The sequence below is a fragment of the Thunnus thynnus genome, chromosome 6 (genome assembly GCF_963924715.1).
Source record: "Thunnus thynnus chromosome 6, fThuThy2.1, whole genome shotgun sequence".
Taxonomy (NCBI): domain Eukaryota; kingdom Metazoa; phylum Chordata; class Actinopteri; order Scombriformes; family Scombridae; genus Thunnus; species Thunnus thynnus.
Window position 1 is genome coordinate 17757384 of NC_089522.1, and position 16470 is coordinate 17773853.

Below are 16470 nucleotides of genomic sequence, written 5' to 3' on the forward strand. Positions count from 1 at the left end.
TTCTCTGAGAAATTAATAATGTAGTACAAACTCAAGAGGTTGTGATATGTAGCACAACAAGCTACTGAAGCTCTACAAAGGGAATCGCATTTCTACGCATGCGCAGTGGTGTCTGCCCTACACAAAACTACTCTCCAGAGACTCAAAAAGTGATTGCTGTCATGAGTCTTTGGAGAAGTTTCTAAACAAACTACCATGACCAAACTCTTTGGGGTGAAAGAACATGTCACCCAGTGCAGCGGTGCGGCTCACTGATGTGTTTTTAATCATTTTTTGGACAACAATTGCAGTCTATGGTACATAGGAATAAGATATATCAGGCTTTAGATACACGCACAATACTTGTAAGAGGGATGAGTTCATTGTTGGTTTAGCTCTGCACATGAGATTTGTTGACAATAAAAAGAAAAAAAAGAAAATCACCAGCCATTAGGGCTCGATATTGCCACTGATCTCGCGATTCGATTTTGATTCATAAAGTCCAGAATTGGTTAATTTCCATTCAATTCAATTCTTGATTCAGTTGCATCAGATAAACACTAATATTGTATAAAGCTCTTCCTAATTTGTCTTGGGAAATTAAATTACTTATACATTCAACAACAAATGTTTCCTTGAACATTACAGACTTAACTGTCAACACTTTTTCTGGTTATAAAACTATGGAACAAGGATTTTTTTCCTGAACAAATACAGAAAGACTTAAATCATGACACATATATACGTTTTAGGCCTACATGTGCTGAATAGTTGATCAAGAATAATAAAAGACCTGAACCACTAGCAAGGGCTTCATCATTATGCATATTTTTTTTTTAAAATGCCGTCCCATACAGCAACACATGGACTGTCAGTACCTGCTATTTGACTTAGTCAAGCACATCCACTTTAATGATCAGTGTGAGCAATTTAAACTGAAAGTCTGCTCATTAGTGAATCTGCATTGTTTGTGTTTGTGTTTGTGTTTGTGTTTACAAGACATCAGTCTGATATTTGCAGATAGCTGTTAGCCAGCGTTAGCTATGCAGCAGTTAGGGACAGACTAAATACAGTGAAATCCGCACACTGTTCAGACAACTTCCATGGCTTCACATCTCGTAGCCAGAGATAATATCTTGTTAACAAACACAAACCATGAGCTCAGATTGGTGTGAGAGAGTCTTTTTTTCACTCTGTTCCTCTCGTAGATGTGATCTTTAGAGTCAGCTAATCATCCTGAGCCATGACAGTCCCGTGTCATGACTGTTGTGACTCAAAATGGCTAATATATGAGCCATCATCTATGTTACTTTTTAACTTGAAATAAGATTTTTGTGCACGTTGTAATAACCATTTCCATGAAGTAGACCTTTTATGCATCATTCAGTCCTAATAACCATTTACAACAGGTAAACCTGCATACACATAACATTTAGTGCACATGTACACATGAGTAAAGGTGCAAATGCAAAGACTGAGCTCTGGCTTTCAAGAATCGATTATGGATCGTATAAGTAAGAATTGCGATTCATCAGAAAATCATTTATTTATCCATATGTTAAAAATAGGTGTTGTGTCAGTTTTATTTGTTTGCCAAAATCTGTTACAGTATAAAGCTATAGGTTGCCTCCTTTGTTCTACTTGGGTATTTATGTAATGCCATATGGTGTTGATTCTGTTGAACGAGATGCACCTGTGTGGTGACTGTGTTACTGGATCAATCATCAAACATTAATTAGACTTGGTAAAATTCAAGATAGCACAGGAACAGCGATTGTAACTGAGCAGGTGATATTTCAAGTTATATCTCCTGTGAGTTGTTGTCATTCTCAGTGTGTGTTTTGGGCTTTCTGTACTTTGTAAATGTGTTTACTCTTTATAATGAACAGAATGGATAAATGAATTGTTTCAGCCCTGAACTTTCAGCATTGTTTCACTCACTTTGAACAGAAACAGAAAGAAAAGAACAATATGCTCACTAAAAATAACAGTTCTGGAGTCATGTTGATCTAACTTTCATGTTAAAAAGAGACAATTTGAACTTATGAAATAAACCAGATGCAGCATTTTTGAAATCATTTCCACACTACAGCATCACAGAGTACATAAGATTTTGAGTTTTACTAATTGAACAGGATTTTCAACACAAGGACCTGCCCTGCACTGCCTCTGCCTTTAACAGGCATGGAGCACATGTAAGAATATGCAAGTCAGCAAGCTTTCAAACTCCAATTGATTATCAGAAATGTTGAATGGACAGTAAGATGCCTGTCTGCTGTGGAAGCAGAAATATTCAAATCCTTGAGTTTGAATCTACTGTCGTAAGAATCGTGATGCTAACTAACTCTATTTAGTATTGTCTCAACTGGCATATTGAAGTAATCATGCAGACAATGTTTTTATATGACAGAGTACCTTTGGTTTGGTGTTTTCTGGCACCTCTGCACAGCACGTTCTAGCCACACATTGTTGGACCGTAATGGCCTGTGTCCCAACACAGTAACAGCTGAATATGAAAATAAGTGGATCCACTGATTCCCTCATTTTCCCCTTATTGAGTTTACTCCTGAGACAGCACAACTAATTAGCTGTCAGACCAGGACAAAGAGATACAGAAGCACACTATAGAGTAATTATATACACTCACACATGCTGTTACACACATACACGCACACATGCGCATGCGCCGCACACACACTCAAAAGGCTATGTGTTGATGGGGACACTTGACAAGTCAATAAGCCAATGTCTTATCTCCCGTCCTGCTTCTCTCCCCTGCTACACTCTTTATTGATTGTTTCCATAATTATTCACTTTATCTAAAGCTGGAATTAGCCACCATATAGCTGTTAGCAATCCATAAACCCTGACCCTATGCATATACATGGTCATACTGTTACACAGACAAACTCACAACCAGATATAGTGCAGGTAATGCTTATTTAAAAAAAAATGAGTTTTTGTAGTTGACAGTAGAGACAGGTAGGAAAACAACAGAAAGAGGGGGTGATACTATACAAATGTCCAGAGCTTCATTCAAACCCTGGACATCGACTCTGTTTGCATGCACAAAATATTCCGGTTTTTGCCCTTATTCTGAAAAAAATAACATTCTTACTAAGCTGTTTACATAGCTAATGAAAATGAATATTCCACTAATATTCCCGATTACATGCAGAGGGTTTTCAGGGTTTTCCTCTACTCCAGTGGGAACAGGAATCACAAGATCTCCACAGGCAGTGAAGTAAGCCAGCAAGGTGGAAAACATTAGTGAGCAAATATATGTGATATTGATATGACTGATATTATAAATTTCTAGTTACAGTCACATCCAGTACATAGGTTGTCCCATGATGTTTTCTACACTGCTGAGTATTTTTGGTGCATCACACCAAATCATCACTGTCAGTCTATGGCTGCATGTCAGGATAATAACCAATCTCCTCCGCCCCCCGTCGTGGAGAAGGCGTGCTGTATGTCCAAAGAATGCTCCTAAAGCCACAATATCGGCACATTTATGTCTTAATCGGAAAATGCTACATTCGGAATAAGGCCTAACTTGGAATATCCAAATGGAATATGCTGTTTACATGACCTGTATCAAATCCGGAATATTGTCATATTTGGAATAATAGTGGAACATTAATGTGCATGTAAACATAGTCATTGTGTTTATTTGGTATTTCTCTTATTGCACTTTCTCAAATAGGGCTTTTCCATTAGCCTGGGATGGTCCGCTTTAGTTGTGCCGAGCCAAGCCAACCTGCGATGAGACATGTCTCCACTACAGTCTCACAGCAGGGGATAACTGTGACGAACCCCATCACCCCTTCAAACAAGCGGTATGTTGTCTCAACTCACTGTGCTGGAGACCAGCGTGTGTTCAGCTCTCAGCTTCTAATTTTTGTGGTTTCTCTCCTTTCAGATATCGGTCTTATTTTACTGTTTCCTGATCACTTTCAGTCGTATTGAAGTCATTTTAAGTTACTGCTGATGAAAACCAACAATTCCGGACTTGCTGCTTCATATTAAAAGCTTTTAAATGACAAAATAATGGCAGACATGTTTATCACCGAGCTGGCAGAGCTTTGTTAGTGGTGTTATTCTACAATGAAAACAGGTTGACTACAACAAGATAGGGAGATATTTGGAGCTATTTGTTCAGCGAATCAGTTATAAATAATGTTAGGAGGAACAGAACAAGCAGAAACATCCGCAGTGATATGTTTGATGAAAAGCTGCAGATAAGACAACAGGCTCTTACTGCATTTTCTGCAAACAGCACACCTCCAACAGGTAAACAACTTATTTTACCTTGCCATGCCTTGTAATGGAAAAACACTTGCAATGTGCCAGCTCGACTTGAGTGCCCCCGGCCCTTTTATCTACAAGTTTCTGATGTCAGTAGAGATTGATCATAGTGAATACAACATGAAGCAAGTTGAAAAAGGGTTCAGATAACTTCCTTTTCAGTAACACGCGTCTAGCAAAGCGACCCCACGGAATAATTTCAGCTCAGTAATGAAACAAGGCGGACATTCCCACCATTGCTTTTATCACAAAGTGAATGAAAGACTGTAAAAGCAGTTACCGTGGGGAACGTAATTAAAGCATGATACAGCCCTATCTCATATGATATACCCCATGTAGTGTTGCAATGGTGATATCAACGGGTGAAATATGACGCTGAACTATAAATCAGAAACTACACCCTGTAGTTAAATATCTGCAGTGGACTCCTATTAATGCCTCACATCAAGTATGAATCCAGTGCAACACAAAATATACAAACACAACAAAATAAATCACTATGTAGCAGTCTTCCATCAAAAGGATGAATGTGAACATGACCTGTGAGCATGACTTTGTGTGTGTGTGTATTTTCATGTACAGCGTTTTTTCCCTTTTAGCTTATTTAATAGCACACAGTGGTGGATTTAAGACTTTCAAGATATCACTTAATCCCAAAAGCTTGAGAGCCAGTCAGAGCAGCCAAAGGTCAAGTTTAACAACAACAAGCAAACAAACAAACAAGCCAACAACAAAAAGCTCAGCAGACATAAGATACAATACAAAGCTCAACACCAAGGGCCTTTACATGAAATTTACTTTTGCTCTGTCATATAATGCTCATTTACACACTTACATGGCTTACAGGAGGAGTTCTATAATATTTAACTCAAATATGTATACTAGAAGCACTGTTATGTACTGTAGATGTTTCTTATGCAAGTTAAAGAGTTTGACTAATAACTAATTTAATTAAAGGTATGATTTTTAATATTTTGTGTCCCAAAACTGACATATCTTTGTTCCCCTGTTTGTATGTGGTTTTTGCAAACTGTGTTTATTTTCCGTGTCCAGAATAACATTTTGACCATAACTGATCAATTGTAATCACATAACCAGCACACAGTTTTTCCAAATTAACCTAGGAATAAATCCTAAGATGTTAAATGACAAAATATTGAAAAATGCCATTTATAGTTAAAAGAGTAATTTGCCTTAAAATAGTTGCATCCAGTGGCATGACTAATTATATTTAATTACTACAACCAAATCAAATGAAATTGCATGATTTCTGTCTCATCCTTCCACCCACGGACTCAGCCCTCCCTTTCAGACCTGCTCCTGAATTAGATTAGGGGGAAAATTAAATAATTTGAATGTTTATCTTCCACCAAGTGAAAGCATTGTTTGAGGGTGAATATCTAATATACAAAAACACTTCTGACATTGTATTTCAAACACGTGTGAGTGTGTGTTTGACTACACATGCTTGTCAGTGTTTGTGTTTTGCTTTCCCCTCCTATAAAAACAGTGCTTAAACAGTCTAATCCATCAGAGTACTCGATAGGTTATGTGCCAATAAACAAGCTCTCTGAGGCTGCTATCAACGAGATCGATCCACTTATCAATAGCTGACACTGTGAAGTCTGTATGCTCCCATCCTGTCCATCAATGACTGATCAGTCAATTTGAAACTCTTTAAGCAAATAACCCTGGAGAGCACTGCATAATGTGCTGTTAATGCTGATACACTGTATGTAGTAAATACACAGTCAAACGGGTACAAACACACACATGCTTGTGCTGAAAGAAGAATTTGACAGTTTGATGTGTGTGTGTTTGTTGGAGGGTAAACCTGCCAACTCCAATCAATCAATCTAAAGTTATTGATAATCCTGGAAAAATGTACTGTGTGAGTGAGCGCCTGGTCTTTTGAAAGTGGTAACAAATGCAAATACTGAATGACATTATTAATGGGACAGAAACACACCCACCCTACATACTAGGGCAGGGCAATTAATCTGAAAGTAACCGAAAACAACATTATGACTCACTAACCGACATAATTTTAGTGATATTGATATGTTTGATAAATTTACTTGTGTACAGTGAAGACAAAACAACTCAACTGTTGGAGAAATGCAGCTGGGTGTGGATGAGAACAAGCTGGTACAAAAAAATATATGTTCTGTCGGTCATATGGGCACACTTTAGCCTAATGCAACACAATACCAGACAAAACAAAGCCACAGTGGAAATAAAGTTGGAAAATAGCATCCTTCTTTGTTGTCCAGCATACCAACAAACAAGTTGGTATGCTGGACATTAGCAGTAAACTGTAAATGTAACAGTAGATCTTCAGTCTGATCTACACTTTGTCAGAAAATAAACTATCAAGTGAGGATCGCTACTTCTGTTTTTTGTAACCCTGGACACGTAAAGCAGTCTCACCTGTGCTTCCTGACCACATTCTGGAGGCTGGGGCAGCTTGTTTCAGACACAGCAATCTGTTACACAAACGTTTGTTAAAATAATGTCACTCTCAAAGATCTAGCTAATAAGATAATGAGATAACCCAAGTCATAAAAGTATTATTCAACAGGCTATACTATATATTTATATTTCTTATTTGGTCATTCACAAGATATGTGAAACAGAGCCATATTTTAATTCGAATTTCCTGTTTTAAATACCTAAAAGTGTTCTTAACTACTGAATATGTTAAATAAATTTATTTTTCAGTACAATACCCTACACAGAAGACTGCAATGTGCAGCCCAACAACTGTTATAAATAACTGGTCAACTACAACTATCAACCAGGAACTTTTTATTTTTTTCAGTCCATTCGATCAATTCTTCCCTCCATTTCACATCAAGACACACTCAATTCCTCGCTCTTTGCGTTTTACCACCCATCTGCCTCTTTTGACTGCTCTCTTCTCTGCTCTGGTGGAGGAAAACACAGAAAATATAATCCTGTAATGGTTACTTTATGGGCTGTCCCCCTTTTTCCTCAATATATCATATCAATCTTTTATCTTAAAACGAGGTGAACCACTGAGATCTAAATGTAAAAATGACTACAGCATGTACGCACACAGTGGGGGGCAAGTCCCCCTACTGTGTCCTAGAAAAATACAACAACTTTTCATGTAAGGTTTTTCCTGAAGAAATGGATGAGAAACAGGACATGCGGTTGCTGCAGCGACATGCTTAATTTTATATTTACACCTTTGTTTTGATGTTATTAACAATTGTTGGGGGGTTGAAAAGACATCAAGACATGCTATCATCTAAACATATGCTAATTGGTTTAGTCTGTGTCTTGACAGGTTGATTAAATGATTAATAAGTGTTTTTTGTTCCAAAGTGTATCCATAAGATGTAGTCTGGTTGTGTGAGGGGCAAGAAACCACCAAGCACATACGGCCTTACAAGACATTAAACAACTCATGATGTACAGTTCCTCAAATTTACAAATGCATTTTTAAAATTTAAAAAAAAATGCAATTTACATCACAGGCATCAAGGATACAGGGTACTCTCTTTTAACCACCATGCTCATTAGGATTCTCTAGCTGTCATGTTTTTTTTTTCCAAAGAGCAAACTCATTAGGTCAGTGTACACAGAGCAATCAAATGCGAAATGAAACTCATCCTCAACTACACCAAGATCACAAAAAACACTGCTCTTCAGGAATATCTTTTTATCTGCCAAGGGCATGGTACTAGTTCTTAATGAGGTACACAAGCACCTTTGTGTTCTATTAAATTGCATTATATGTAGTGTATGGCTATGTGTAAGTAGTTGGATTTGATTGTAATTTCCAAGTTATATTCCAGATAGGTATCCTACTCGCATTGTTCTTATTTAGTGGGACCGTACTTTATCTGTGGTAACCATACAGATTTGTCTGATCCACTGTTTTTCAGTATATCCTGCCATTCGTTCTTCATCATAGTGGTCATGGTTGCATCTTTACAATCTTTTAAAATGCTGAGATCATTAGTGTGTGCAGTGGCAAGTAAGGAGTGTTCATAAAATTTTGGCATGTTATTTCAGCGCTTTGAATCATACAGACACTGTATATGAAAATAGGCAATGCAGTGATACCGATGAATGTTCAGATAAGCCTACATATAGGGGCTTCAAACAGGGTAGCCAACAAAAATGTGCAAACGTCCTCTGGGTCAAACTCAGTGAAAACTTCAGGGCATCTGCAGCTGTCATTGAACGCATCCATCTGCTACTGGGACGCATGTGGAATGCTATTCATCTACTTCCTCTCTGTCTTCAGCCTGACGCTTTGACTCCCAGGGGTTAAATCCTGGGAGCCGCCGCCTTTGGCTTCAGGCCCACCACCTCTCCACCATCTCTCCACCACCAATCCAGCATCAAAGTCTTGCAACTGTGGGTTCTCCACTAACAGAAAAAGCAGCCTCTGAAGCTGGACTGACCTGAGGCTAGTCCTCCAGTTGGGCTTGGATTTCATTGTTGAAAACCCTCTCACACACAGCTGTGCTGACTGGCAGGACCGAAACCCAAAGATACTCAGCGTAATATCATGTGTGATATTAAACTGAATATCTTTGGATTTTTGACTGTTGATCAAGCAAAACAAGACATTTGAAGACATCACCAAGGAGTCTAAGACATTATAACAAGCATTTTTCTGACATTTTATAGACCAAACCTTAATGAGCAGATTAATGAATAATGAAAATTAGGGCTCCAACTAATTATTTTCATTAGTGATTAATCTGTTGATTATTTTCTTGATTAATCGATTAGTTGTTTGGTCTATAAAATGTCAGAAAATGATGAAAAATGTGTTTCCCAGAGCCCAAGGTGATGCCTTCAAATGTCTTGTTTTGTCCCAAACAACAGTCCACATCCCATTCTTTTCTTAAAAAATGATTATCAATTATCAAAACAGTTGGTTTTGATTAATTAATTGATTAATTGGCTAATGACTCTAATGAAAATAATCTTTTGTTGCAGCTCTATGTTACAGTAGCCTATATACACCTTTATACTGTGGCCACTGTAAATTCTGGATTCTGATTGATTAAAAGGTATGGATTAACTTTTAGTAAGCGGACAGTTTAACCAGACACCAGATGTATGTGTTTCTTTGCTGTTCTAAATGAATGTGCCTGTATTAAACTGTTAAAGACAGTCTTGCTTGTAGCAAGACTTATTTGTGTAACCACCAACAACATCCAAAACAGGATCAATACAGTAGCTTCTCAGCGAAAAAACCACGCAAATTAATTTTTTTCTGATATTTGCTTGAATCTGAAAATCAACTAAAGGTAGGAGGAGGACAGAGGTCTTAAACAGAGGACCTGTTAGCCACGGCGAGGCTGGCCTAGCCTGAGTCCGAGGAATAGCTGCAGGGGAGAGGAGGGAAGACCGGAGAGGAAATGTGACCAAAACAGCACAGAAATAAAGAGATGTGGAGAAGTCACAGGTAAAAGTGAGGAAGTGAGAGAAATACTGCGAGTCAGCGTACGCTATATAACATTATCTCCACTGGACAGACAGGTTGAATAATGTTGTGTAGCAGCATGCATTAACTCCTACTATTTAACTGAATTAGCTGAGTAATGAGTGGCACATAACATGAAAACACATTTTTTTGTTTATGAATTTTAACTTTTCCAGAGGAAGTAAAGGTCTCTTCCACTTGTCCTACAGACATCCACTTGTCCCACTAGGACAACTGGACAAGCCGTAATGTCGAGCCCTGAATGCTAGGGTGATCTCCCACACTCCAAGCTCCACCTGTTGAATGCTATGTCTGATTAAGCCACTTGTTAAACAGTCTGCATAGTTTACCTTCACAGATATCGCCCCCAGCTTTGTTTTCTTAATCCAAAAAACATTATACAATACAGCTTAACTGTAAACAGCCATTTTAGCATGAAAAATAATTGTTACAAACTTAACAATTAAACAACAGCTTTAATTGCCAAATTAATTTGGCAATTAAAGCTGTTGTGGGGTAGTGTTAATGAGGTTTGGAGAAAGCACCTGTGTTTCAACATCTAAAGGAAATTGATTAAAAAAAAAAAAAGAAAAAGCTCCTCTGGTTGTCCTGTTGTTCTAATTACCATGACCCAGATAAGTTGATAGTGAATGGATGGGTGGATAGATACATGTATGGATGTATTGACTGGACCAGAGAATAGAAGGAGTATAGGAGAAGATCAGTGGAGGACAGAGAAGAGGTAAGGGCAGAGAGGAGAGGAGCAGAGTTAAACTCTTGACTCTTTTACTTTCTCTTCCCATCTCTGCCCTTTTGAGGAGATGAAAGAGAAGCATTGTCAAAGGATGAGGGGTGAGCAGGAGAGGACCGAGAGGAAAAGAGCAGTGTATGGTGAAAAGAGATGAGTGGATGGAAAGTGGAGAGAAAAGAGAGGAGAGCGGGAGACAGATTAGAAAGAGGGGAAACAAGAACAGAGTGGGAGGAAAGGGGAGGGGTGTGGATTGGAGTGGAAAGGTGACATTTGGTGACCAGCGGCTATTTGTGGTGACATTTTCACACCTCTGCTCATCTCTAATGCCAGGACAATGTGCTCTGACTCGTTTGTCACTCGCCTTCTTAACAAGCTTGTTTCCGCTTCTGCTGTCCCTAATATGTGTGTCTGTGTGCATGCACCGTTTGATTTTCTGCATCTCACATTCGTAATTCTGAGTCTTTTCATGTAAGAGAAAATACTCAAATGGCCAAAAATGCTGTTTCACTTTTTGAACTACATTTTCATGTGTAGGCTCTTGCTCAACCTCAGCATGTTTCCAGGAACAGGCAAGCTCTAACAATAGCTGCCCACATTTGTCTAAGACGTCTACATTAAGCTGGTTAAATTGTGGAGGACAGATGAGCAAGTCCGCCACAGAAAACCAGTGAAGAGGAAAAAGTACGCTATTTCCATTTCTGTGGTGGCTTCCTGACATTTTGAATGTATTGTTTATTGCAAGCAGATTACAACAATTTCAGCAAGAGAAAGGTGGTAGATAGCGAGTAGATATTAAACAAAGCTATCAAAGTAGACAATAAAGTTCATGAAGTGCATTCACATGAAGCCATCTGCCATTGTTGTTGTTGGGTTTCTTCTTCTTCATCCTCTGGGTTTAGTCCAAGAAAACAATAAAATTCCACATCACTGCCTCCTTTTTCCCCGTACACTCTACAACGCCAGGCCGGTGTTTTCAGATTTACACACTCTGGATGCTGTTATGGAAAAGCTCTGTTTTCAGGGGAGACTACTGGTGTTTTAGTCTAGACAGAGGGCAAATACAGAGAGAAAAAGATGTGTTTACGAATTTAGCCGGCTTAGTGTGGACATCTCAGTATTAGTTATTGTGAAAAGAGCATTAAATATGTCATATTATCTCAGTTGCATTCCACCATTCCTACTTGTATTAGAAATGTGATTTTTAGACTAATTAAAGCAGCGCAGAAAAGTGAGTTATACTTCAACTGTATGGGTAAGTGGGACAGCCAGTACACACAGGGAGGAGTAAGCATGAATATGTATGCCAAGAACTACAAATGTGATACCAATGAAATATCATTTTAAGACTGAGCATATCCTATAAAAAGATGTGATCCTGGATAGCTGCATCAATTAAAAAACACAATAAATACAACAATTAAACTACAATTTTAATACAACAGTTTAAGTTTAGTTCTTATTGGTCTTTCTGTCACTCTTCTTTCTTTTTCACTCACTTGCACACACACACACACACACGAAAATATGTATTTGAACTTAACAGAAGCCTGTGTTCTCTTTCATAATATTCGTTTCGATGTCTCACTATGGGATGCACGCCTCGCTGCAGACCTCAGAAGCATTAATCTCATTACGCTAATCCCAATTGGCTGGTGAACATGTTCGTCTGCACCAGGTAGTGCCACCTACCTTAAATGGCTGCTGCGGACGACACAGTCCTGGAATTGGACTATGGAGAAGATGAAGATGACGCCTCGGATATCCTCATATCAGAGGATGAAGAGAGCGACGACATTTTCATCACTCCAGCCCAGGCTGTGCAGCCCGGGACCTCCACCGCCTTTCGGGATGGAGATGAGAGTAGTACACCAGCTTCTCCTCTCCCCAGCTCGGACTTGCTCCACGTGTGCAAACTCGTTGCAGACCGGCTGGCCATCCCCTGGCCTGCTGTCGTAGCGGAGACCACCAGATCCCGCTACCAGGGGAAGAAGTTGCCCTTGGCCAAGAGTGCGACAAAGCAACTTCTCCCCGTCTTCCCGGAGCTGCTGGATGAGGTCGCGCATTCATGGAAGGACCGCCCTCACAGCAGCAGGAGCCTGATGCCCGGTGCCTCGTCCCTCGACTGTGAGGCGATGGAGAGCCGGGGTCTGCTCTGTGTGCCTCCGATGGAGCCTCTCGTTGTCGCCCACATTCATCCCCGGCTGTCAACGATGTCCTCCAGGAGCCCTGCACTGCCATCTAAGTCTGACCGGTTTCAGTCAGCCCTGACTGAGAAGGCTTACAAAGCGGCAGCGCTTTTGGCCAGAGCATTCAATGCCCTCTCCATGCTCACAGCATACCAGGCGGAGATATGCAAGGATTTTGCGCGGACACAGGACCCAGCTACGTGGGAGGAGATACCGGTTATTACCGATCTGTGTCTCCGTATCCAACGCTGCCCGGTCCAGGCCACGGGAAGAGCGATGGGAACAATGGTCCTACAGGAACGAGCGTGGTGGCTAAACCTCACCAACCTGTCGGACAGAGAAAAGGACGATATCCTGGACATGCCCATCGTCCCGGAGGGTATCTTCGGCTCTGCTCCAGCTTCTATGCAGCGGCGGTGTGAAGCCAAGAAGAAGGAGGACGAAGCTCTCCAGCTTTGCCCCCCTTGGAAGGCCCCGGTTCCCTCTCCACCTGTGCAGCGAAAAACCTTCACTCAGGCTGCTTCCCAGGTTCCGCAGTTTAAAATCCCGAAACGGCTGAAACCTCAGCCAGCCCCATCTCTGTCACCCAGACAGGAGGCCGGGGACCAGCTGGCCCAGAAAAGCCCCGGCTCTGGCTGCAGCTCCACCGGCATGACCCGCTCAAGCTGCCAGCCTGCAAGCCAGGAAGAAGAAGAGAGCAGCTTGACAGCACCTCTCTTCACCGGTGATGCAGTTGGATGTTCCCCGTTCTCCAGCTCCACCTGTTCGGCTTTCATGTGTGCTTTCAGCACATCGTGGAACAGATATGGACGCGCTACTGTCAAGCTGCAGTGGATCTGTTCGCGTCTAGAGGAAACGCGCAGTGTGCGCTGTTGTTCTCGCTGCGCAGCATGGATGCTCCCCTGGGCGAGCTTCTTTACGCGTTCCCTCCACTGGCTCTGATACCCCACACTCTGTCCAGAGTGAGGGAACATGGCCACACGCTGATTCTGATAGCTTCACACTGGCCTGCGATGCATTGGCTAGCGGAGATTTATTGGTTGCTGCGCACTCAGCCTTGGCAACTCCCGCCGCGCAGGGATCTGCTGTTGCAGGGAGGGGGGACGGTGTTTCACCCACACCTCGCGCTGTGGGCCTGGCCCATGAGTGGCTCAATCTGACCGCTGCGGGGCTTCTGCAGATAGTGATTGCCACTATCCAAAACGCTAGAGCCTCCTCCACTAGGTCTCTGTATGGCTGTAAGTGGAGAGTGTTCGAGGAATGGTATCTCAAAGAGGGACACATTTCTCTTCAGTGTCCGGTGGGAGTGATATTGTCATTCTTGCAGAACCTGAGTGACAAGTGAAAAGCCTTTTCCACGATTAAAGTGTATTTGGCAGCTGTCGCCACCTGTCATGTCGGATTTGGGGGACGAACAGTGAGCCAACACCCGCTGGTTTGCCGCTTTATGAAGGGAGCGTGCAGGCTTCTCCCTGTCTCTCGACCACTGGTGCCTCCGTGGGATTTAGCTGCGGTTCTGGAGGGGCTTAAGGGTCCTCCGTTTGAACCACTGGAGGAAGCTGACCTGAAACACCTGTCCAAGACAGTGTTGCTACTGGCGCTGGCTTCAGCTAAATGAGTTAGCGACATCCATGCGCTTTCGGAGCATCCCTCGTGCGCTCAGTTCGCCCTGGGTGATGTAAGGATGACTCTGAAGCCAAACCCCACCTTTGTGCCCAAGGTGGTTGGTTCATGTTCTCCTATCTACCTTGTGGCTTTTGCTCTCCCACTGGGTGGTGGAGGCTATTGCTTTGGCTTATACGAGTCAGGGTCTGCAGCCACCGGCGGGTCTGCGAGCGCACTCTACTCGTGGCTTGGCCACATCCTGGGCCTTATTCAGGGGAGTTTCTGTTCAGGATATTTGTGCTGCGGCGAGCTGGTCTTCGCCTCTCACTTTTGTCCGTTTCTATATGCTGGACGTCTCCGCCCCGTGTGTAGCACGGGGTCCTGGAGTCCTAGCTGGAACAGAGCGGCTCTCCCTGTGGGTTGGTGGACGCTAGATAAGCTTGTCTGGCAATACCGGAGCTACCACATCCCATAGTGAGACATTGAAACGAATATTATGAAAGAGAACTTTAGGTTATTTACATAACCCCGGTTCTCTGAGTAATATGAGTGAGATGTCTCACCAGACAACCCTTCTTGCTTCTCTGTGGTGTTACTATACTCTGCACTACAACACAAAAACTAATACATTATCCTCCTGTCATGCGCTTGACAAGGATCATCACTCTCAGGGTGTGGTTGTCCACATGTGTGTGGCTGCAGTACACGCTGTATGCATGTATGCATGTGGCATGTATATATAGTCTACTGTGTGTAAATGAGCGTGTTTGCCGTACAAGCCTGTGTGGAGGTTCTTCATCACTCAACAGTTTAGTCTTTTCAACTTTTGATCAGACTCCTTTGTGACGATGATAGACTGTGAAAGGCAGTCAGGCAGCTGTGTAAAATGATGAAATCTCTCTTTATAGTGTTTCATGTTAGGGCATGACACCACTCATTAAATTGAATTGCTCCTGTCTGAGTTGGTCCAGCAGTTTGGATGAAGGGACAGATTTTTATACGTGAATATCAGTATACAATATTTGATATTTCTTATGTATATAGAAGGTGTTAGAAGCCCAATCAGTAATTTTGTGGCAACATATGTATACAAGTGAAAGCTTGACTTACAAATGAAGAGTAAGCATTCATCTTTCTAATTTGATCATTATTGAAAAAACAGGCCTGTATTAGGGCTGTCACTTTTTATTTGAAATTTGAACTGGCATTTGAACATGGGGAAAAATTAAGTATTCAGACAGACTGTTTTAAGTAGTTTGCTTTGTGATCCAGCAGAGGGCGTCCTTAAAATTCACTAACAGCTTGACCTATTGCATTGCTCTTTGACCTATTGGTAAACTAATAAATAAAAATGCATCAGGACACTACTGAGCAAAGCTATGTTGATCATGACACGGAAGCATCTGACAGTGTTTGGAGGTATTTTGGGGGCTATACCGTAGATGGCAAAATAACCAACAAAGATACGACTTGCTAACTTTGTAAAAAGCACTCAGTACACAGTTTCCTAATGAGTTTATGGTATCAATCGCTAGTTTCAAGTCTTCTTCAATACAGCATGATGTTCATTTTGTAAATTATGGTCCCATTTGGAGCAAAATGGACAATAAAGCAGGGTATGCTTTAGGGCGTGGCTACGCTGTGATTGACAAGTCACTGCCACAGTGACAACGTTGGTTAGGTAACATAACCATGGCATAACCCCAGATTCATAGAGTTTAGGCGTAGATGCAGCTATTTCAGTGTTTTTTTCAGTTCATGAAAGTTAATTGTAACATTTTGGTCACCTAAAAAAGTCTTGTTCAGCGTTTGGTTGTACTAAAAGACCCTCTAAGGAGTCAGATGTTCATTTGTGCCGGTAGGTACATTTTGTTTTAATGGTTTTAAGCCTGTTTTTCACTAGCAAAATTAGCATTAGCATTAGCATCAGCATTATCACAATTAACTATAGACTGTAAATACAATGTGCTAACCAAATTAGCAGCTAGTGTTAGGGTCAGCTCCACCCTCTTGTCCAAATATGGTCAGTTCTGGCTCCAAATATATACTGTGTGCTCATAACAGTCACAGTAAATTGTATCTCTGACACATTACAGAATATGGGTTGTTTGAAATAATTCAAACGAATTACTTGTTAGTTTGAATTCGTTTGAACTTGACTTTTT

At 41.2% G+C, this 16470-nt stretch overlaps 1 long non-coding RNA gene across 1 annotated transcript in view; it reads left to right on the forward strand.

The window, feature by feature from the left end:
• LOC137185352 (uncharacterized) overlaps positions 1-4048 on the forward strand; it is a 57350-nt gene extending 53302 nt beyond the window's left edge. The window contains exons 2-3 of the long non-coding RNA XR_010928837.1: positions 3689-3821; positions 3905-4048. This is a non-coding gene — a long non-coding RNA (uncharacterized lncRNA). The remainder of the gene's footprint in view (positions 1-3688; positions 3822-3904) is intronic.
• The last annotated feature ends 12422 nt before the right edge of the window (positions 4049-16470 follow it).